The 25,217-nt window shown below is 39.5% G+C and overlaps 1 long non-coding RNA gene across 2 annotated transcripts; it reads right to left on the bottom strand.

Annotated features, from left to right (window-relative positions):
* Positions 1-2,459: 2,459 nt before the first annotated feature.
* On the bottom strand, positions 2,460-23,868 carry LOC107132770 (uncharacterized). 2 transcript variants are annotated; one of them, XR_001501007.3, is made up of 3 exons: positions 23,391-23,868; positions 8,116-8,218; positions 2,460-4,566 (listed from the first exon to the last, which is right to left on the bottom strand). It is a non-coding gene; the product is annotated as an uncharacterized lncRNA (long non-coding RNA). The 2 variants fall into 2 exon arrangements; XR_001501006.3 differs by having other exon boundaries at positions 8,120-8,218.
* Between the last annotated feature and the right edge of the window lie 1,349 nt (positions 23,869-25,217).

The following is a 25,217-nucleotide window of genomic DNA, read 5'->3' as shown; positions in this document are numbered from 1 at the left end:
ACTGGGTCATTTGTAGTGATGTGGATGAACCTGGAGTCTGTCACAGAGTGAAGTAAGTTGGAAAGAGAAAATAAGTATCGCATATTAGTGCATAAGATTTAAGGGCCTAGATCTGATAGATAGAATGTCTGATGAACTATGGAATGAGGTTCGTGACATTGTACAGGAGACGGGGATCAAGACCATCCCCATGGAAAAGAAATGCAAAAAAAGCAAAATGGCTGTCTGGGGAGTCCTTACAAATAGCTGTGAAAAGAAGAGAAGCGAAAAGCAAAGGAGAAAAGGAAAGATATAAGCATCTAAATGCAGAGTTCCAAAGAAGAGCAAGAAGAGATAAGAAAGCCTTCTTCAGCGATCAATGCAAAGAAATAGAGGAAAACAACAGAATGGGAAAGACTAGAGATCTCTTCAAGAACATTAGAGATACCAAGGGAACATTTCATGCAAAGATGGGCTTGATAAAGGACAGAAATGGTATGGACCTAACAGAAGCAGAAGATATTAAGAAGAGATGGCAAGAATACACAGAAGAACTGTACAAAAAAGATCTTCATGACCCAAATAATCACGATGGTGTGATCACTGACCTGGAGCCAGACATCCTGGAATGTGAAGTCAAGTGGGCCTTAGAAAGCATCACTACGAACAAAACTCGTGGAGGTGATGGAATTCCAGTTGAGCTCTTTCAAATCCTGAAAGACGATGCTGTGAAAGTGTTGCACTCAATATACCAGCAAATTTGGAAAACTCAGCAGTGACCACAGGACTGGAATAGGTCAGTTTTCATTCCAATCCCAAAGAAAGGCAATGCCAAAGAATGCTCAAACTACCACACAATTTCACTCATCTCACATGCTAGTAAAGTAATGCTCAAAATTCTCCAAGCCAGGCTTCAGCAATATGTGAACCATGAACTTCCTGATGTTCAAGCTGGTTTTAGAAAAGGCAGAGGAACCAGAGATCAAATTGCCAACATCCGCTGGATCATGGAAAAAGCATTTCTGCTTTCTTGACTATGCCAAAGCCTTTGACTGTGTGGATCACAATAAACTGTGGAAAATTCTGAAAGAGATGGGAATACCAGACCACCTGATCTGCCTCTTGAGAAATCTGTATGCAGGTCAGGAAGCAACAGTTAGAACTGGACATGGAACAACAGACTGGTTCCAAATAGGAAAAGGAGTACATCAAGGCTGTATATTGTCACCCTGCTTATTTAACTTCTTTGCAGAGTACATCATGAGAAACGCTGGACTGGAAGAAGCGCAAGCTGGAATCAAGATTACCAGGAGAAATATCAATAACCTCAGATATGCAGATGATACCACCCTTATGGCAGAAAGTGAAGAGGAACTCAAAAGCCTCTTGATGAAAGTGAAAGAGGAGAGTGAAAAAGTTGCTTAAAGCTCAACATTCAGAAAACGAAGATCATGGCATTCAGTCCCACCACTTCATGGGAAATAGATGGGGAAACAATGGATACAGTGTCAGACTTTATTTTTTGGGGCTCCAAAATCACTGCAGATGGTGACTGCAGCCATGAAATTAAAAGATGCTTACTCCTTGGAAGAAACGTTATGACCAACCTAGATAGCATATTCAAAAGCAGAGACATTATTTTGCCAACAAATGTTCGTCTAGTCAAGGCTATGGTTTTTCCTGTGGTCATGTATGGATGTGAGAGTTGGTCTGTGAAGAAGGCTGAGCGCTGAAGAATTGATGCTTTTGAACTGTGGTGTTGGAGAAGATTCTTTAGAGTCCCTTGGACTGCAAGGAGATCCAACCAGTCCATTCTGAAGGAGATTAGCCCTGGGATTTCTTTGGAAGGAATGATGCTAAAGCTGAGACTCCAGTAATTTGGCCACCTCATGCAAAGAGTTGACTCATTGGAAAAGACTCTGATGCTGGGAGGGATTGGAGGCAGGAGGAGAAGGGGACAACAGAAGATGAGATGGCTGGATGGCATCACTGATCGATGGACGTGAGTCTGGATGAACTTCGGGAGTTGGTGATGGACAGGGAGGCCTGGCGTGCTGCGTTCATGGGGTTGCAAAGAGTCAGACACGACTGAGCGACTGAACTGAACTGAAATGATGGAATATAGAAAGATCACACAGATGATACTGTCTGTAAGGCAGAAATGGAGACATAGACACTGAAAATGGACATATCGACACAGGTGGGGAAGGGGATGGTGAGACAAACACAGAGTATAAGATTGACATATATATACTACCATGTGTAAATAGATAGCTAGTGGCAAGCTACTGTATAACACAGGGAGCTGAGCTTGGTGTTCTGTGATGACCTAGTCAGGAGGGATGGAGGTGGTGCAAGGGAGGTTCAAGAAGGAGGGAGGCTATGTATACATATAGCTGATTCACTTCAATGTACAGCAGAAATTAACACAACATTGTAAAGCAATTATACTCCAATAAAAAATAATTTAAAGATGCAAACAGAGTAAACAAGAGCTGAGTTTATTAGGAAAAAAATAGTGTTGTTCCAAAAAGAAAAGTTATGATGAAGTTATTGAATATCAAAGGTATTAGGCAGAAAACTAACACATTTACATATATGAATTAAAAATCAGCTTGTAAAAGTGCTTTTAAAAAGAATATCAATACTGAAATATAACACTGATGTGATTCTACTGGAAAATATATATACATGTATATATATCATATTGAAATTAAACCAACCAAGACATAAATCTAGAATCTTTATTTTAATCACTTCAGGAAAAAAAGATATTAATAGGTATTAATAATGGCAGGATAAAAATAACCAAGAAAATTCTGGTGTTTAGATGACAGAAGTTGGGAGTATATGTATGCTGCTGCTGCTGCTAAGTCGCTTCAGTCGTATCCGACTCCGTGCAACCCCATAGATGGCAGCCCACCAGGCTCCCCCATCCCTGAGAGTCTCCAGGCAAAAACACTGGAGCAGGTTGCCATTTCCTTCTCCAACTAATGAAAGTGAAAAGTGAAAGTGAAGTCGCTCAGTCGTGTCCAACTCTTAGCGACCCCATGAACTGCAGCCTACCAGGCTCCTCCATCCATGGGATTTGCCAGGCAAGAGTATTGGAGTAGGGTGCCATTGCCTTCTCCGTGTATATGTACACATGTGCTAATATATGCATATTTAAGAATATGGAATGAATAGATATCATCTTAAGTAGGTAAATAAATTAAAAAAGAAAAACCTCCCGTTCACCCTACTGGAATGGACTACAAAGGTATCAGTCACCCATAGAACATCCAGATTTATCTTTGCTGTGTAAACAACAGTTTTGAACAATCAGTATTCCAGTTTTTGGGTGAAACCTTCCCCTGAAGAGCTGACAGCTAATCTATAAACTTTTCCATCCCTCACAAAACATCTGCAAGGCCCTTCTCACCCAGTCCTATAAAAAGTTAGAATATGGTGGTGACAGAGTCCCATTCCTACAGTAGCATTCTTTGCAATTTCCTATTGCAGTTTCACTGTGTATGTCTCTCCAAGGAAAAACAAGAATGTAAAGGGACAACACACTTCATCTTACTGTTCCTCTGATTATAAATTTCCCCAATAAGGTTTGTTTCTGTGTCTGTACCAGGTGCCATTGTGACATTTGCCTTTGCCTGCCACTCTGCAAGACCATACCACTCTACAGGACAAATCCATGCTGCTGTCCTCTTTAAAATATTTATATCCCTTTTAAGCACCAAAGTTCTATTTGGCACATAACAATTAATTAGGTCATAAATTCACTAGTTACATTTTAGTGTTCTTAATAAGATTTCAGAGAAACCAAATTCTCATCAGCAATACATCCACAAATCATATTTTAGAATGTTACTTCTGAAGGTAATAATTTCAGTATTTTATTGATTCTAATTACATGCAATTTGAAGGGTACACTTTTCTATTCTGGGAGTACATCAAATGCAGCCCTCAATATCACATATATGATGTGGGAAAGTGATCCAGCATTGCAAGTCATCTGTAATTATAAGATTCATAAACTTAAGAAAAAGTAGAAACATATAAACTACAAAGATAACTATTCTTTAAATGATAGTAGAAATATAATAAGTTGCCTAACTTTAAATTATATTTCTTGTAATATATAATAATTATGTATTAGGTAGTATATAGTCTGTGCTGCTTTAAAAGAGCTTACAATACAGTTCTTCAAGCGAAAGTGGAAGCATATTATTCTCTCTCGTGTAACAGCCTCAGATGGAAGGGCAATCAGAGTAGTTCTCTATGAAGTCATACAAGGATGCAGATGCCATCCTGCTGCTTTGTCCTGTCTTCAGTTAGTATTTATCTGTATGATTACAGTGAATTCACACCATAATTTCTATGTTTCAATTTGAGCCAAGAGTAGAAAAAAGAAATGAATGGTAAGCAACTTCTTTCTGGAGTTGTGATTGCTTGTAGGGTTGCACATATAACCCACCTTCACATTCCATGAGCCAGAATGTAGTCATGTATCTAGACCTGTCTCCAAGGGAAGCTGGGAAACATAGTCTGTAGCTGGATAGATGTAGCTGAACTTGAACTTGGAGGTTTCTGTTACTGCAAGAAAAAAAAGAACATGTACTAGAAACAATTTATGTGTGTGTGTGTGTGTGTGTGTGTGTGTTGCAGATTGTTACCCAACTTTCTGTGCAAGGAGAAGCAGTAAAAAGGTCTTTTGTACAGATGTCTTCTGTAAATTTTTAAAGACGTCACTGACAAACAGCCAGAATGAAGGATATTAAATGTTTCACCATGTTTTCCTTGTCTAATTCCAAATATTTTCTCTAAGATCTGTTTTTTTAAGTTTCTCTTCATAGTCCTGAAGGAAACTCAGCAAAAAAGCAGAAAGTGTTTAATCCTCAGCCCAAATTGATCTCAAAGGAATGAAACTGCTCGTGTTTGGATATCCCAACACCTAAGCACTCCATGACTACCCTTATCAAAGGTACTCCTAAGTGTATGCAGTAAGTTCCTATGACCCAATGACACAAAATTTGCATTCATTCATTTACTACTATAAAAAGCAAACCCCATCACTTCTTACTTTCTACTGCTACAGTCCTACAGCAAGCTATGACCTTCTAAACACCAAAGATGCTGCAACTGGTCCCCACACTTCTCTCTCCTTCTAAGAGGAATTTTCCATGTAGTACCTCCAAATGATTATGAACCAGATAATATCACCATTCTACTGAAATTCTCCATGGAAATCCCCATCACAATTAAGATAAATCCCATATTTTTTATCATGACCCTCCAGGTTTTAACCAAGCTTACCTCTTCAACCCCATCTTCTATCCCTCTGCTGAGTAATCAGATCACCTATATTAATCTTCAATTGCATAAAGGATGACGTAGAACATATTATTTTCTCTTCTTATGATCAAGGACCTCATTTCTGTACTTTAATCACTGAAGATGGTAGGAACCTCAATTTTAAGCCCTGTAATACAGCGGTCTCCAACCTTTTTGGCACCAGGAACCACTTTAGTGTAATACAATTTTTCCACAGACCTGTGTAATAGGATGGTTTCAGCAGTCTCATTAGGAGCTCACAACCTAGATCACTTGCATGTGAAATTCACAGTAGAGTTTGTGCACCTATGAGAATCTAATGCCACCACTGATCTGACAGGAGGTGAAGCTCAGGTGGAAATGCAAGTGATCTGGAGTGAGTGTAAATACAGATGAAGCTTTGCTTGCTGCCAGCCACTCACCTCTTGCTGTGCCACAGACTGCTACCAGTCCATGACCTGGGGATTGGGGCACCATCTATAATAGATCTTTTCTCTAAGATCTGTTTTCTTATTTTAAGCTTGCATGTGAAGTTCACTGTAGGGTTTGTGCTCCCATTTATAACCATTGGAGCATTCTCTAGCTACCCTCTGAAAAGATATGGAGTAGGGACATCAGGCTGGGTTTGAACATTCTTGATGAAAGTGAAAGAACAGAGTAAAAAATTTGGATTAAAACTCAACATTCAGAAAACTAAGATCATGGCAGCAGGCCCCATCACTTCATGGCAAATAGATGGGGAAACAATAGAAACAGAGAGAGACTTTATTTTGGGGGGCTCCAAAATCACTGCAGATTGTGACTGCAGCCATGAAATTAAATGATGCTTCCTCCTTGGAAGAAAAGTTATGACCAACCTAGACAGAATATTAAAAAGCAGAGACATTACTTTGCCGACAAAGGTCCGTCTAGTCAAGGCTATGGTTTTTCCAGTGGTCATGTATGGATGTGAGAGTTGGACTATAAAGAAAGCTGAGCATTGAAGAATTGATGCTTTTGAACTGTGGTGGTGAAGACTCTTGAGAGTCCCTTGGATTGCAAGAAGATCAAACCAATCCATCCGAAAGGAAATCATTCCTGAATATTCATTGGAAGGACTGGTGCTGAAGGTGAAGCTCCAATACTTTGGCCACCTGATTCGAACTGACTCATTAGAAAAGACCCTGATGCTGGGAAAGATTGAAGGTGGGAAGAGAAGGGGATGACAGAGGATGAGATGGCTGGGTGGCATCACTGACTTGATGGACATGAGTTTGAGTAAGCTCTGAGAATGGACAGAGAAACCTGGCGTGCTGCAGTCCATGGGGTCACAAAGAGTCATACATGACTGAGTGGCTGTACTGAAGGGTCATGTCTAGGGCCTTTGAGAAAATCATGTCACAGATAGTTACTTTGTTTTCTGATTTGCTCCTTTCATTTCTCTTCATAACCAGACTCCATTGGAATTTAACTTCTTGCTTAGTGATGTGCCAACAGGATGTGGAAGGGAAGCACAGAAAATCGTGGGCTAGTATACTGAACCCAGGGCTTCCCTGGTGACTCAGAAGGTAAACAATCTGCCTACAATGCAGGAGACCCAGATTCAATCCCTGGGTTGGGAAGATGCCCTGGAAAAGAAATGGCTACCCACTCCACTATTTTTGCCCAGAGAATTCCATGGACAGAGGAGCCTGGTGGGCTACAGTCCATGGGGTCACAAAAGTCAGACATGACTGAGCACCTAACACACACACAACACACACATAATGAACTCAATCTCTTAGGTCTCCAAAGGCAGAGCAAAATCTCAGTATGGAGACTGGAGGAGGATCTGCTGTATATATATATCCTTCACTACTAATAGAATAGATACTAGTAGATAATCTACTACTAGATACTACTAGATAATATAATAGATAATAATTTCTCCAGAATATTTTGTATTTCATAAGTGTCACATTGCTCTATTATTCTTATAAGTGATTTGAGCCCCACCTAACATGATTACTTCAAAAATTTTCATATCAGTGATATTTCTGGATTGTTGCTCACTCTCGATTTGGGTCACACAAGGTCCCAGAAAATGGAGAAGAGCTCCTGTCTCAACTGGTGGTGTCAAAAAAGAGGTCACTCCTCACTTCGGTCTTTGACATACCTTGCCTCCACAGTGAATTTTGCTTGTACAATCCCAAAGGATAAGACTTGCAACTACAAAGACTCATATTTTATCCCAGTGATTTCCTCTTCCTGAGGAGGCAATACATAATGGCTAATAACATAGAACTTAGAATCAGGCCACCTGGCACACCAAGTAATTTATTGGCTATGTGATCTAAAACATGGTATTTAAGCTTTCTTTCTCTCAGTTTCCTCATCTGTGAACTGAGGATAATAAGAGCACCTATCTCAAGGTTTTTAAGAAGGTCAAATAGAATTAAATCCTGAAGACCTTCTCAGAATTTTACACAGTTTAAGTCCTTAGTAAATATGTTTGTTATTGTTGCTGTGACAGATGTATTCTGAAACCCAGAGCAGAGAATAACCTCTATCGTGCCTCCTCCCACAACACCAGGGCAGAAGAGGTTCATTAATTCCCTGGTTAAGTAGAAGGAAATGTGGAAAGTGGGCTAATGAGTCTAAAGGTAGAAAAAAAATATTGAAATTAAATCAGCACTGTTATTCTTCAGCCTTTTTCCTATTAATAGATAACTTCCCTAAACCAATCTCCCCCTCCCCTTCAATATTCCCTTCCATGCACCACTCCCAACTTTGTCGTCATTGTCTAAGGTCTTTTAACCCCTTTCTCAGGTCAGACATACTACTTCAACTTACCTACCTCAAGGAGAGCAGGTCCTAGTCTCTTCTTATATCTTATAAACTGTAATCTCTGCTGCTTTGAACCATGTCCATATGCCATCTGCTCTGTCTCTGGAGCCTACAGTGGGAAGACATTAGGTTGATTCCCATAAGACAGGAAACAGAAGGACTGAGGACCACAACTCTAGTCTCTCTTCAGCCACTGTGAAGTGCTGCAGCCAAATTATCTTACTGCAAATATGATTCAACAGTATGAAAGCCAGATTACTTCTTGAAAATTAGACAATCTAGTCTACACGTGGTATATTATTTATTCACTCATTAGGTAGTATAATGAAGGGCTATTCGAATTGATTAAACAACTTACATGTTCACCTGGACAAAATGCACCATGTTCATATAATTATTTTATAATCTGGTCATTTTTAACAATAGTTACAGTTTTATGCCAGCACACTCTGGAAATGGCAATTTCACAGTACTTTTATGTATAGGCACATGTTATACATTCATAGTCTCCAATTTTCTCTCTAGAGGGTTTGGCCTGAAGGGCAAGGATGGCAGAATGGAAGGATTACAAAAGGCACATGAAAGCAAGAAGTACAGAGAGATTCGTATTTTAAATACCAACTTACCTTTTATATGACCTTAAGCATGATTTAATCTCTCTAAGCCTCAGTTTTTCTGGTCCTAAAATGTAGCTACTTATATTCATTATTTAAAATTAGATCTAAATAGAAAATATACCCAGGAGTAAGTTAGACTTTAGAATATCTATTTTCATCTTGGTAATATAGATCAGAAAACACTGATTAAATTCTAAAGTCAAAATTAAGTGGTTTATTACTCTCAACTAAACAAAGCAGTTGGAAGAGTTTTAGTAATTTCCATATAGGACAAGAGAAGCAGGAAGTCCTCAGAAGACAGTATCCTCACATGAGTTCCCCTAGTTTCATTGCTTAGAAATATGATTTCTCTTCCCATAAGGAAAAGTGAGTGAAAGGGCAGGATGGAAGTGAGACCAGCAACTTTCCCTTCAGTACTGTTCTCTCCTGGAAAGAGTAGCTACTCAGTCGTAAAGAAAATTGTCAAATGAAAGACAAGAACTACTCTCCAATGTCAGCTTCACTGGACACTTGTAAGGACTAAAGAAGGCTTCCCAGAAGGTGCAATGGTAAAGAATCTTCCTATCAGTGCAGGAGACACAAGAAACAGGCTCTATCCCTGGGTAGGGAGGATCTCCTGGAGAAGGAAATGGCAACCCACTCAGTAATCTTGCCTGGGAAATCCCATGGACAGAAGAGCCTGGCAGGTTATAGTCTGCTAAGTCACTTCAGTCGTGTCCGACTCTGTGCGACTGCAGAGACGGCAGCCCACCAGGCTCCCCTGTCTATGGGGTCACAAAGAGTTGGACACGACTGAGGACAATAATAAGGACTAAAGAAGATAGCAGTAAATGTTTAGCAGAGCACTGGTCATACAAAGGAAGCTCAGTATATTATGAATTTTTATCACTGTTGTGTTGTTGTTACAATAAAGTTTAACAAATCTGAAGTGAAGATGCCCGAGAACTTGTCTTAACATACAGTGGACCAGTTGTTTCTCTAATATAGTAAATCCAATTTTATCAATCTACCCAAACCAAGTTATAGTCCCTTCACCCACCCTCATAATTAGCTTCACGTAAGCCTTAAATTTCATGGTTAAACAGTCAATTTCTGACCTTCTAAGAAGGGAACATAATTCACTCTTCCAGTGTCCTTCTTCTTTTCCCAAACCCTACAGATTCCAGTTACTTAAAAATTCTACTAAATACAGTTTAAGCTGAATTTAGTTTTCATTTAATATGAGACCTAAAACAAATATTCATAATTCAGGAGGGACCTTGAAGGTAATTTAATTATATTATATATTCTTCAATTTGTATATAATTTTCTTTTACAGTTAATGTATTTCTGACTCTAGAAAAAGATATTAATTAAAAACTTTCTTCTGTGAATATCTCATTCTAACTTGTTAGAACTACAAATCACAAAACTTTTCAGATTAGTTAGCATGAGGTCATCATCACCTCCACCAGTTAGCCCAACCTCCATTCCCACAAATAGCATGCTTATAAATGACAGTGCTTTTCTACAGTATTACAGTCACTGATGTAGAAAAAGTAGGTTATTCATAGGAAAAATTATATTTAAGTTTAAGCATGAGTTTCATAGCTGTAAGACAGTCTTTAAACTGTGAATTTCTTAATTTTTAGCAAAGAATTATTGAATTACCTTTATCAAGTATATATGCATTTATTAATTCTACAAATATTCCTAGAGTACTACCTCTGCTATTTATTAGAGATAGAGCATTAAAAATATGCCTAACAATAGGTTTTTCCTCTGAAGTCCTCACAGTCTCATAAGGGAGATAACAACTTATTTTATAGTACAAAGAAGGCAGTGATTCATAGCAAGATAGAGTTGTGAAAAAAGTAATATGGAAAGAGCAAAGAGCTATTAGTTCTACTTTCAGAGCCTGGGTGATATTTACAAAGACACCATCTGAATTGGTCATTTCAATTGCAGCTCTTTAGTGTTTACTTTTTATTTCAGTAGATATTTTTTAAAAACTTTGTCCTACTTAACTTTTCTGTGTTTCCATATTTACCCTTATGGCTATGTATTCACTTGGAGGATTTTACAAGGAAACAAGAAAAATGGTCTCAGGATTCACAATTGTGTTTCTTGGAAACCTGAAATTTTATGAAGCTGTTTCAAGAATTCTACAACTGTTTGACTCAAATAGAAACTATACTAAGAAGCAACTTAATTAAATTTATTATGTACTGTAAGCAGATTAACTTTTCAGGCAGGTTATAATACATTTAAAAAAATATTGAAATAGAGGTTCTCTTGCTATCTCTGTGCATATATTTGAACATAAATGTCTCTTGCCATTGGTTAGAAAATTGCATCATTGCTCACTTTTTAATTAATGACTGCTTTCAAGACTGAATAAATAAGTGCACTATTAGAATATATACACCTCACTTTTTAAAAAATACCAGACAAGCTTCAGACAATGTTCTCAAGATGGTATAAAAGATGCACAAAAAAAATCAACAAATGAAATTATAATATAGTGTAATATATAATTTTAATGATTATGGTATAATTTTAATAAAGTTAAATATACATAAAATATAAGCAGACAGCACAGCCAAAAATAAATAAATAAAACTAAATATATATATACATATACAGGTATATATATGTGTGTATGTAGAGATATGTGTCTGGAGAAGGCAATGGCACCCCACTCCAGTACTCTTGCCTGGAAAGTCCCATGGACGGAGGAGCCTGGTAAGCTGCAGGCCATGGGGTCGCTAAGAGTCGGACACAACTGAGCGACCTCACTTTCACTTTTCAATTTCATGCATTGGAGAAGGAAATGGCAACCCACTCCAGTGTTCTTGCCTGGAGAATCCCAGGGACAGGGGAGCTTGGTGGGCTGCCGTCTATGGGGTTGCACAGAGTCGGACACGACTGAATCGACTTAGCAGCAGCAGAGATATGTGTCAGGTATTGGTTAGAATCTAGAAATAGTTTTCTTAGTAGAAACATGTAATTTATAAATAAATTTGACTATAAGATAATTATATTGATAAGGATCAGCATAAAACAATCTGAAACACACCAGACTCAACTAATTTTTAAATAATACCAACACACTCACTGCAGTGGTTGGTATTTATTAGAACCATTCATCAAACAATAGAAAAAGTAATGAAAGCATAGTCAGAAACTGTGAAAATTAACTTTTTCAGAAATTTAGAAATTTACCAAAGGCTTACAACAATCTGAAGAGCAGCTATTAAAGAATAAAAATGGTTGAACCACCATAAGAGTTTTGTCACATTTTAACTTCTGTTCCAAATTTCCTCTCTCTAGCTTTGCAGTGGCCTGGAAACCAACAGTTTTGTAACCTTTCTAACTGTGAAAATCAGCAGCCTAGCAGCAACTAGTGAAGGTAAATTGTGTAGGAATCCCATGACCAGAGAAATTTTAGTGAGTTGATCTGCCTGGCAGTTAAAATCACAGGGGTTTTATTTATTTACCCTGACTCAGTGCTCACACTAATACAGTGGAAAGAATCTTCTCCCCAGGGTATTTGTTGAAAACAATCAGTGGTAACTATTCCACATCACATTTGCCTGAAGCAGTGAGACAATATAGTGCAAGCAAGAATCTGTACAAAAAATTAAAGAGATTTGGTAAATGACACGTCCATAGGGATATTTGAACAGCTTCAATATATTCCTGGTAATTAAGAAGGATCTGCTACTGCTAAGTCACTTCAGTCGTGTCCAACTCTGTGCGATCCCATAGACAGCAGCCCACCAGGCTCCCTGGGATTCTCCAGGCAAGAACACTGGAGTGGGTTGCCATATCCTTCTCCAATGCATGAAAGTGAAAAGTGAAAGTGAAGTCGCTCAGTCATGTCCGATTCCTAGCGACCCCACGGACTGCAGCCTACCAGGCTCCTCCGTCCTTGGGATTCTCCAGGCTAGAGCACTGGAGTGGGTTGCCATTGCCTTCTCCAAGAAGGATCTAAATAAGCATAAATTAATATATATTAAATAGTCTCATAAAACATAATGCTGAAAGACAGACAAAAAGAAAATTTACATGAATAAGAAAATATTAAGGAAAATACAGATTTTCTGATGGTTGAGATGTTACTGAATTCATGACATTGGTGTTCAATGCCATTCAAATCTGAGAGCTAAAAAAACCGCAATTTCCTCTTTCTTAACTTTCTACTTCCTCCTTCCAAAGCCAAGGGTGAAGCAATGCCACACTAAGTAGCCTAAGCCATTCAAATCTGAGAGCTAAAAAAACCACAATTTCCTCCCTCTTAACTTTCTCCCTACTTCCTCCTTCCATAGCCAAAGGTGAAGCAATGCCACACTAAGTAGCCTAGAATTGCATGGTCAGAAAACCATCACTTGTCACCTTGTCAGTTGTATACTATCAATTAATTAATTAATTAAGGCACAGCTATTTTCCAGCAGACTATATCACAGCCATCAGACAACTGCCTATGAAAGGAGGTCATATTCTCAACAAAAGAAAAATTTATTCTTACGGAAATGATAATGTCATAATCTGAAAAAACTTTAAATGCTCATATATATTGTCTACACAGAGATAAAGTATGCAATCATATCTATAAAGCAAGAATAGTAAATGATGTTAGCAAGAAAAGTGACTATGAATCAAGAAGAAATTTTGCAAAAGAACCAGAAATTTTGCAAAGAACCACATCAAGACCTTGTTAAAGGAAAATATAATTTTTAAAATAACAATAACAAAACATTTCAATAGGATATGTAGAAGACCAGACTTATTTACATGTAAAATTGGTAAACTAGAAAATTAAATTAAGAAATAACTTCAAATGACAGCAAGGATAAAAAGAGATAAGTTTGAAAGACATCTGAGAGGAAATAGAAGCTGATTCAAATGTCTCAACATTTGTTGTTTTGGAGGTCTCTATACCCCACACTTTTGATTCAAAGAATTCTAAAAAGAGTTTTGCCTTTTTTTCTTGGTTGGGGTTTATTACTGGAGAAGGAAGTGGCAACCCACTCCAGTATTCTTGCCTGGAAAATCCCATGGACGGAGGAGCCTGGTAGGCTGCAGTCCATGGGGTCGCAAAGAGTCGGACACGACTGAGTAACTTCACTTTTCACTTTCAGTGTTTATTATAGCACAAGGTTACACAGCAGAAGTAGTATGAAAAATGCATCCAATGGATGGAGTCCAGAAATCATGAGTAATCTACTGAGTCTTTCTATGCCTCAGCACAGAATGTGTTTTGTCTCTAGTGGTGAACCACGGTGACCTGTGGTTACTGCTCAAGTAAAACATCCACTCAAGCCTTCAATGTCTGATGCTTTAAGGGGGCTGTCACATAAGCATATCCTGCTAAGTAACCAATCAGGATAATTGAAACCCAGCACCCCCCCAAAAAAAATGACAGCAGGTGCACATCGTCAATCTCAATTTTTGTGCAAGGCAATCCTGACAAGGTAGAATAAGCAACACAGTTCACTCTTCTAGGTGTGTAAAAAATATCTTTAATCATTAACTTGAAAAGCTTTCTAACAGCCACGTTCAAAGACATTTTTGGGTCAATCATGGAACCAGGCTTACATGGAGGTATACAAAAATGGAACGATCAGACAGGCTATATTAACTCTTTATTCATATTTGTCTAAGGCAATTCATAGAAGAAAATAAAAAAAAAAACCAGACAGGAAAGTGCTTAAATAAATTATTGGTAACAATTTCCTAGAACTAAAGATTTAATTATTTTCACATGGAAAAGCCTGTGTGTATGTGTTAGGTACTAAGTTGTGTTCAACCCTTTGCAACTCCATGGACTGCAGCCCACCAGGCTCCTCTGCCTATGGGTTTCTCCAGGCAAGAATACTGGATTGGGTAGCCATTCCCTTCTCCAGGGGATCTTTCTGACCCAGGGATTAAACCCAGGTCTCGTGCATTGCAGGTAAATTCTTTACCATCTGAACCACCAGGGAAGCCCTGGCAAAAGCCTGCTGCTGCTGCTGCTAAGTTGCTTCAGTCATGTCTGACTCTGTGCAACCCCATAGACGGCAGCCCACCAGGCTCCCCTGTCCCTGGGATTCTCCAGGTAAGAACATTGGAGTGGGTTGCCATTTCCTTCTCCAATGTATGAAAGTGAAAAGTGAAAGTGAAGTCCCTCAGTCGTGCCCGACTCTTAGCGACCCCAGGGACATGCAGCCCACCATGCTCCTCTGTCCATGGGATTTCCCAGGCAAGACTACTGGAGTAGGGTGCCATTGCCTTCTCCGTGGCAAAAGCCTACCAAGTGTCAAATAGTCTGAAACATTCACGTGACACTTCTGAGAAGAATAGAAATAAATCAATATCCCCACAAGTGAACAATGAGAAAAGAGTGGCTACTTAAAAAGAAATAAAAATTAGACTAAATCTAGCAATATTGGATAGAACCTATCAATAGAGTACAAATTTTCTTAGAGACTCTTGTTGAGATTTGATCCATTACATGAACAGGCTAAAGCAGAAAAACAAAAAGACACTTTGGTCACATTTGCATTATGAATTGCAGCCTCAGCTCAAACTTCAGACGTTTTATAACCAAGAGGAGCTGAAAAATGAGGTGCATAGGTATACACACACACAGACACACACAGTAAAATATCAGATCAGATCAGATCAGTCGCTCAGTCATGTCTGACTCTTTGCGACCCCATGAATCCCAGCACGCCAGGCCTCCCTGTCCATCACCTACTCCCGGAGTTCACCCAGACTCACATCCATTGAGTCAGTGATGCCATCCAGCCATCTCATCCTCTGTCGTCCCCTTCTCCTCCTGCCCCCAATCCCTCCCAGCATCAGAGTCTTTTCCAATGAGTCAACTCTTCACATCAGGTGGCCAAAGTACTGGAGTTTCAGCTTGAGCATCATTCCTTCCAAAGAAATCCCAGGGCTAATCTCCTTCAGAATGGACTGGTTGGATCTCCTTGCAGTCCAAGGGACTCTCAAGCGTCTTCTCCAACACCACAGTTCAAAAGCACCAATTCTTTGGCGCTCAGCTTTCTTCACAGTCCAACTCTCACATCCATACATGACCACTGGAAAAACCGTAGCCTTGACTAGACAAACCTTTGTTGGCAAAGTAATGTCTCTGCTTTTGAATATGCTATCTAGGTTGGTCATAACTTTCCTTCCAAGGAGTAAGCATCTTTTAATTTCATGGCTGCAGTCACCATCTGTAGTGATTTTGGAGCCCAGAAAAATAAAGTCTGACACTGTTTCCACTGTTTCCCCATCTATTTCCCATGAAGTGGTGGGACCGGATGCCATGATCTTCGTTTTCTGAATGTTGAGCTTTAAGCCAACTTTTTCACTCTCCACTTTCACTTTCATCAAGAGGCTTTTGAGTTCCTCTTCACTTTCTGCCATAAGGGTGGTGTCATCTGCATATCTGAGGTTATTGATATTTCTCCCAGCAATCTTGATTCCAGCTTGTGCTTCTTCCAGTCCAGCGTTTATCATGATGTACTCTGCATATAAGTTAAATAAACAGGGTGACAATATACAGCCTTGACGAACTCCTTTTCCTATTTGGAACCAGTTTGTTGTTCCATGCCCAGCTCTAACTGTTGCTTCCTGACCTGCATATAAATTTCTCAAGAGGCAGATCAGGTGGTCTGGTATGCCACCTGAAAACTCTTTCAGAATTTTCCACAGTTTATTGCGATCCACACAGTCAAAGGCTTCAGCATAGTCAATAAAGCAGAAATGCTTTTTCCATGATCCAGCGGATGTTGGCAATTTGATCTCTGGTTCCTCTGCCTTTTCTAAAACCAGCTTGAACATCAGGAAGTTCATGGTTCACATATTGCTGAAGCCTGGCTTGGAGAATTTTGAGCATTACTTTACTAGCATGTGAGATGAGTGAAATTGTGCAGTAGTTTGAGCATTCTTTGGCATTGCCTTTCTTTGGGATTGGAATGAAAACTGACCTTTTCCAGTCCTGTGGTCACTGCTGAGTTTTCCAAATTTGCTGGTATATTGAGTGCAACACTTTCACAGCATCGTCTTTCAGGATTTGAAAGAGCTCAACTGGAATTCCATCACCTCCACTAGTTTTGTTCGTAGTGATGCTTTCTAAGGCCCACTTGACTTCACATTCCAGGATGTCTGGCTCCAGGTCAGTGATCACACCATCGTGATTATCTGGGTCGTGAAGACCTTTTTTGTACAGTTCTTCTGTGTATTCTTGCCATCTCTTCTTAATATCTTCTGCTTCTGTTAGGTCCATACCATTTCTGTCCTTTATCGAGCTCAGCTTTGCATGAAATGTTCCTTTGGTATCTCTGATTTTCTTGAAGAGATCCCTAGTCTTTCCCATTCTGTTGTTTTCCTCTATTTCTTTGCATTGATCGCTGAAGAAGGCTTTCTTATCTCTTCTTGCTATTCTTTGGAACTCTGCATTTAGATGCTTATATCTTTCCTTTTCTCCTTTGCTTTTTGCTTCGTTTCTTTTCACAGCTATTTGTAAGGCCTCCCTGGACAGCAATTTTGCTTTTTTGCATTTCTTTTCTATGGAAATGGTCTTGATCCCTGTCTCCTGTACAATGTCACGAACCTCATTCCATAGTTCATCAGGCACTCTATCTATCAGATCTAGGCCCTTAAATCTATTTCTCACTACCACTGTATAATCATAAGGGATTTGATTTAGGTCATACCTGAATGGTCTAGTAGTTTTCCCTACTTTCTTCAATTTTAGTCTGAATTTGGCAATAAGGGGTTCATGATCTGAGCCACAGTCAGCTCCTGGTCTTGTTTTTGCTGACTATATAGAGCTCCTCCATTTTGGCTGCAAAGAATATAATCAATCTGATTTAGGTTTTGACCATCTGGTGATGTCCATGTATAGAGTCTTCCCTTGTGTTGTTGGAAGAGGGTGTTTGTCATGACCAGTGCATTTTCTTGGCAAAACTCTATCAGTCTTTGCCCTGCTTCATTCTATATTCCAAGGCCAAATTTGCTTGCTATTCCAGGTGTTTCTTGACTTCCTACTTTTGCATTCCAGTCCCCTATAATGAAAAGGACATCTTTTTTGGGTGTTAGTTCTAAAAGGTCTTGTAGGTCTTCATAGAACTGTTCAACTTCAGCTTCTTCAGTCCAAAATTAGCAAAACCAAAGCTAGTAACAGCCTTAATATTTAAAAAAAATAGAATTCATGGGGCGGAAAAGCTATGAAAATACAGGGAAGAACCTTAAATGCATATTACTAAGTAAAAGGAGTCCATTTGAAAAGGTTACACATACTGTGTGACATTCTGGAAAAGGCAAAAGAAATGAAAAAAGTCAGTGGTTCCCAGGGGTTAGGGAAGAAGGAGGGAGAAATAGGTGGAACAAAAGATTTTAGGGCAGTGAAAGTATTCTGTATGATTTTCCACTGGTGGACATATGTTTTTACACAGTTGTTAGACCCACAGAATGTGCAACACCAAGATTGAATCCTCATGTAAACTGTAGACTTGGGGTAACTCTGCTTTAGTATAAGTTCATCATTTGGAAAAAATGTACCACTCTGGTACAGAATGTAAATAGTGACAGAGGGTATGTGTAAGATGGGAATATAGATATAACTGAACTCTCTACCTTCCACTCAATTTTGCTGTGAACCTAAAACTTTTCAAAAAATTAAGTCTTAAAAAAGTGAGAGAATGCACTTAAACAGTAGTAATATAATTCTAAATTATTTTTAAATGGATAGTTTTCAGTACACTCAGAATTTGCAAATTGATTTTAATGCTTGGCAGTATTTTAATACTAATACAAAAAGAACATAGGACCTAAAAATTAATCATGAAAACCCTGAGGAGAAGGGACAAAAGATGAGAATGCAACATTAATAAATCAACACAAGTTTGTTATTCAAGAAAATGAAAACAAGATTTATATTATTATCATAAGCATAATCATTTTTAAATATCTTGTGAAAGCTGACAAACACAACAGATAACATTTATGAAGAGCTGACTATATTTCAGGCACTCTTGCTAAAGATTTTGTGTGCAATAACTGTAAATCATTGTAAAAATTCCTATAAAGTGGGTACTGATATTTTCATTTTATAGATGAGGGAAGTGATGAAGTATTTTAATAAATTTTCTAGTATAGAAATGTTGTTTCCCCTAAATTTTTGAGAAAAAAAATCACACCTGGTGATCATATCTTGTTCTTTTAATACTCTTTTAATCAATTAATGTGTTAGGGTTTATTTGTTAATATTTTAGATAGAATTTTCCATTGATGCTCCTAAGTGAGTTAGGGCTAGAAAGAGTATACAATATTTAATCTTTAATATCTTTGTTTACTGCCTGTACATGTGGACTCTCATATATTAAAAGTATTAAGGCTTCTACTAATAGTGTACTTCATGCTATCTTGTACGTGTATAATTTCTGATATTTTGGGTTGGCCAAAAAGTTCGTTCAGGCTTTAAATCAAACGAACTTTCTGGCCAACTCAATAGTTATGTGGTGTTATACTGTTTGGTACATAAATATTCCTGCCAGGCTCCTCTGTCCATGGAATTCTCCAGGCAAGAATAAGGGAGTGGATGGCCATTCCTTTCTCAAGACATATGTATTCATAATTCTTTTGTATGCATATGAAAGTACCTATTACTATAACCATAAACTTTCCTTCTTCATTTTGTTTAATGGATTTCTGGTTTGTACGACACCTAGCCTCCAATCAAGAGTATGTATTTGCCTGTTATGTTTGCCTATCCTTTTATTTTTCTAATATTCTGAGTTATCTTGTAGGTATAAAATTTTGTTTCATTATCCAATCTAAAATGTCTACTTTCTTATAGAGGATGAGATAATCCTATTCACATTTAATAATATTAAGGATATGTTTACTTTTAGTTCTGCTATATTATTTTATGTTAGGTTTTTGCTTTTTAACTTCATAAAATTCCTTCACTCTGTGATGTTTTTTAAAATTTATTTCTATATATGTGTATTCTCAGTGTTTATGGTCTATTCTTTGATGCTTTTATTTCTTTGCTACTCATGTAAAAACAACTGCATTTTCCATTATTACAGTGTATCTATTAGTTTGCTAAAACAAGTAATGATAAAAATTAGTATTTAATATTATCTTGATTACAGTTTATTCTTGTATTGTTAAACATGTTAGACCACTTATTTGTCCCTTTGAATGATTTTCTTTGACTCCCAGCATTAGACAATCAATGCCTTTATATCTTATCTTTTTCTTTTTGCCCTTCTCATCCAAATTCTGTTTAGATATATATTATTATATTGTCTTCATCTATGAGATTTATATTCTATCATTTTGCTGTAATTCTTACATTCTTGTATTTCACGTCAATAATTAAATACATTCAATGCTCACAACTAGTCCTTGATCTGAGATTATCACTTCTATTTATCACTTAGAAGCTAAAATCCATGCTCTATACTGAAGATAGGTTCATGAGAATAACATTCCCTTAGTTTCTGGATGCTCAAACTTTGTTTACAACTATGGTATTTGAAAGTGAAAGTGAAGTCGCTCAGTCGTGTCCAACTCTTTGCGACCCTGTGAGCATACCCTACCAGGCTCCTCCGTCCATGGGATTCTCTAGGCAAGAATACTGGAGTGGGTTGCCATTTCCTTCTCCAGGGGATCTTCCTGACCCAGGGATCAAACCCAGGTCTCCTCATTGGAGGCAGATGCTTTAACCTCTGAGCCACCAGGGAAGATATGATATTTGAAGGACTGGCTAAATAGGAAAAGCCTTAACTCTTATGCTGGCATTTTGTGGACTTTGGTATCTTGTTATAGTGAAGAATCTTGAAGCCAATCTCAATATTTTCCTTTGTAAGTTAGTGATTGCTTTTTTCACCTCCTTCAACCCCAAAGACTATTATATTTACATTCTTGTTATTGTATTATGATATATCTTGGTGGTGACAATATTTTTTAGTGATCACTGTATCCTTTAAAAATGAAATTTCAAGTCTTTAACTTCACGAATGTTTTTTTCTTTAATAATATTGAAGATTTATTTTTTCATAATTTGTATTTTCTTGTTTTTGCCTGTATTCTCCATCTTTCATATTCTCTCTAATCCTGTTCATCTCTTTATTTCAAGTTCCTTTCACTAGTCTTTCTTATTTTTTGTGCTCTTTCCCTTATGATGTTTATCTCAGTGTATGTTCTTCCATATTAATTCTTAATTTGTGATGTTATAATTTTAGTTTTACTTTTTACTTAAGTTTTACCAGCTTTTGGTCATCATCTTCTATTGCACCTTCATCCCCACCCAATGAAATTCTTGCCTAAAGCCTTGTAGTTTTCATTCACAGAAGCAATCCCTTCATTGTGTCCTTATGAAAATTCATGGCAGAATGTCAGAACAAGTTTTTCAACTTCTCCATGGCAACATTGTTATGGTGTGTGTTCTTCAACAATTGGTCATTTTGGTGCTCCTCTAAATGTTTCTCCTATATTATTCTTGTGTTGATATTGTTCCCACTCTTTTTTATAATCACTCATAATTAACCAAGTTAAATTTTTCTCCTTTAGTTTCCTGGGAAAAGGAGAGGGGAAAATAGCCATCTAGAATTTGCAAAGGGTCTATATTCCTTTACCCTTAATCTTGTTAATGTCTATAAGTTAATTAAAAAATATTTTTTCCTTTGGGTTTAAAACTTATCATAGTCATCATAACACTGTTCTTAGTGATAAAACACTTTTATTGGATCACTAGACTAAGCTTCACAAAGGCACAGTTACTAAGTTTCTCCACTGTGATATCTGTGAAGCCAAACATGTTGCCTGCCCACAAGGGGTGCTTATTAAATATGTGTTCAATAAACAGATACATTACATTTCTTTGCTAACCAATCTTTGACACCAGTGCAGTATTTATTAAAGGATAGAGTTTTCCCTCTTACTGATTCCAGAAAATTTTAATGTATTTGTTTTCAACTAAGTAAATATGAAGAGTCATTGTTTAAAACGAAGCTTTGTATTTTAAATATTTACTTGGCTTCCCAGGTTGTAATGCAACATGTAAGTAAATGAAACAATGTCATAGCACAATGCAACACTAATAAAAATGTAGAAGGGGAAAGAAACACAAAAGGTAAGGAATGCTATGGTAGAGATGACAAGACAGTTTACACCCAGCCTAAGTATCTAAATTTAAATTCAAGTCCTCCAGCAGAAGAATTGCGATGTCATTCCATCTTTTATCATCCTAGTCTTGTCGCTGGTGGACCAAGCGGATGGGGAGTAAGGAGTTAGAAGCTTATCTTGCTGTGCTTTATAAGTTATCCCTTTTCTTTGTTTGGCTTTTAGTTTGCATTTTTTCTTTACCTTTTACAACCACAAAATGAGATTATGCAGATATTGGTCTTATAGTTTCATAATCAAATATAGGAGGAATAGGAATATCCTAAAACAGGGGAAAGAAAAATAGAGATTTAATTCTTGGTAACCACTCTTTGCCCAAAACTCCCATTTGAAAAAAAAAAACAACCCTGAAAATTTCTGTAATATAGACACAACTGAGAAGACATAAAGAGTCAAATGAGCTGTAAGTCTTCACCAACCATTTCTTTCCTGTGGTCTTCTTTGAAAGAATAGCATATGGTGAATTTGCATGGTGTAACAGTGAACATCTGGAGACAGTAACAGGTTTTTTAAAGATGAGGTGTGTTAGGAGAGTTTGATATCTCTTGTTCCCTGAGGAGGTGCTTCTCTCATTCAGATTATCAGATAGATGTGAAACCAAATATTTTCATTAACAGATAAACTCTGCAGGACAGATTCTAGAAAGTTGAGAATACCATCTAGTACTACTTTATCACCAACATTTTTTCTTCTCACAGGAATGTATATGGGAAAAGCTAGAGGCTCTTCATCAGTATTTGAGTATGCCTTACTGCATTAAAAATGTTTCTCCATACTGTGTTTACAATTGAGTGTGCACCTATTTTAACCTGAGTACATGTTATATTAGACATACTTAGCTAAAATAAAATACCTGTTTCACTTATTCTAACAGAAAAGGTTAAGTAACTAAAAGCCTGATAATTTGAATAACATATAAATAAAAATCAGAAACTTTTCACAGGGAGTAATGTGGCTACTTTATATGTTAGATTATTTGAGGAGAGTTTTAGGAGACCTTTTTTTCTAATCATATCTTTTATGCGTATAATCCACCTGCTGTCTGCCTATCCTCAACTACCAGGTGAAGATTATGAAACTAAATAGTTCACGGAAATCAGTCAATAACGTCCATTTATCAGTGTGGATTCACCCTCTCGATCTTGAGCGTACAGGCGCTACAGTATCTGTTTTCATGCGAGTCTTTGCAGTTTGCGAATAAACAGGACTAATAAAGCAAAGCAAATCCTAACAGGAAAGCAAAGCCAATTCTAGGAGAATGTGAATAAAAATAAAAAGCTCTGCAATTAATAAAAAAATAAGAAATATTTCGCTTAAACTGGCTAAGTCGTGTCCTGATTTTTTAGGATATCAAGAAAAGAGAGGATAAGCGCCAAGGCAGAGGGCAATAGACTGCCCCTGTGCCCTTCATACTGAAACCTTCCTAGATTACTGAGAATGGTCCTAAGAAATCGGGTCAGAGGATTACTAACATATTTACATATATATATTTTTTACCTCATTAGCTGGTCAACCCAGGAGGCAAACACTGCCACCCGTGCCCAAGCAACTGCTCCAAGGAGCTGACGGCGGTTGCCTGCATCGAGTTCCCCGCCGGCGGCTCCTTCTGGCCGGACACCCTGTGCCAAAGAGCGCCCGGGGAAGCAGACAGCAATAGGGGAGTACACAGATGTCATGGATGCACAGGCATGATTGTAATCTGACCAGAAAGGAGAGCGAGGCAAGGCGACCGCCGGCGGATCCGAGTCGGGGAGCCTCGGCAATTGGGCTGCCGGCGGTGCGTGCGCGCACAGGTGCCTCGGGCCGGCGGCGCCGGGAGCTAGCGCAGCCGCCTCTCGGCCTCAGCACTCTCACCAGCGCGCCGAAGACCCGGCTGCGGCCGAGCCTGGCCACCCCCAGCCCAAGCCGCGGGAGGAAGAGCCCAAGGAAAGGGCGCGAAGGGGGAAGGAGGGGAGGGGAGGGGAGGGGAGGGGAGGGGAGGGGAGGTGGGGGGGGGCGGGGAAGAGACCCTACTCCTCCTCGCCGAGATCTCCTCCCCGAGCCCTTCTGGTGGGAACCTTGGCGGGGCTCGCGCGCCCCTCCCTCCCTCCTCCCCACTCTGGGAGTCCGTCTCCCCTCTCCCCTTGCTCCCCCCCACCTCCCTTCTCTTCCCTCCCTCCCTGCCGCGTGCCTCCTCCCCTCCCCCTCGTCTCCCTCCCTCGCAGCGGCGGCAGCAGTAGCCGCTTCAGCAGAGCCGGAGATGGGCAGAGAGCGCGCGCGGCGCAGCAGCTCCGGATACGCCGCCCTCCCCGCCCGCAGCTCCCCGCGCCCCCGCCGCCGCTGTCGCCGCCTCGGCGTCCCCCGGCTCCAGTCTCGCTCCTAGGACAGCGCCGCTGCCACCGCTCGGCCCTGCCCGCCGCCTGCGCCGCGCAGCTCTCAGGCGCGCCTGGATGGCGCTTTCCACCCCGGACCGGTGAGTAGCCTGGAAAGCGCAGAGGGTCGGGCGGCCAGGCAGCCAGCCGAGAGAACCTCTGGCATTAGGGGTTACCCCCCAAACCACCTGCTGTGATTCCTCTACCTCCAGGCGGGGGTCTCCGGAGAGCGCTGCTCCTTGATCCCTGAGGGGCTTTTTGATTTCAACTCCACCTGCTGGGAACCCTCTCCCTCCCGAGGACAGCTGGGGCAACTCGCTGTCCCCGGTTCAGCTTCCATCTCCAGAGCTCCTACTTTCGCAGCAGCCGTGAATGGCCCTGACCCTCCGGTCACCCCATCAGGGTCCTCTCAGCCCCCACCGTCCCCGCGTCGCCCGCTTTTGATTTCCCGCTTCTGGCAGCCCGCAGACGCCCCCCACCTGCCACCCTGCGCCTGGTTTCGCACTGACAAAGCCTTCCTCACAAAGTATGCCCCTGACCCACCTTCCCTCCTTTTCGAAAGCCGGTCTCCAGAGTCCTACAGTCCCGCCGTATTTCTTCGCAGAGCGAAGGGTTCTGCCGGTAAATTCTGACCTTATTCCCTCGAAACGGTGGTATCTCTCCAGCTTTTACTGCCACCTCAAAAAACTGACACGGACAGTTTTCTGGCATCTGTACAGATCCTGGCATCTGTACAGTTACTTTGTGTGTTTGTTAGCACCGGGGCTGTTTAGGGGATGATCAAACATGAAAAAAGACAAAAACCAAATCTTTTGCGACTAAACTTTTTGCTATTGTTGCTTTAAAGAGCACAACTATTTACGTCGCTCAGGTTCCTTGTATTCATTTAGAGGCATTTTAGTTGGGGACGGGGACCGCCCCTATTTTACTTGTTTCCCTGGAATCTGGAATCAGTCTTAATTTCAGGTTGAGA

Source organism: Bos taurus, chromosome 9 (assembly GCF_002263795.3).
Source record: "Bos taurus isolate L1 Dominette 01449 registration number 42190680 breed Hereford chromosome 9, ARS-UCD2.0, whole genome shotgun sequence".
In the NCBI taxonomy this organism is placed as follows: domain Eukaryota; kingdom Metazoa; phylum Chordata; class Mammalia; order Artiodactyla; family Bovidae; genus Bos; species Bos taurus.
This window is presented reverse-complemented; position numbering and strand designations above follow the sequence as displayed.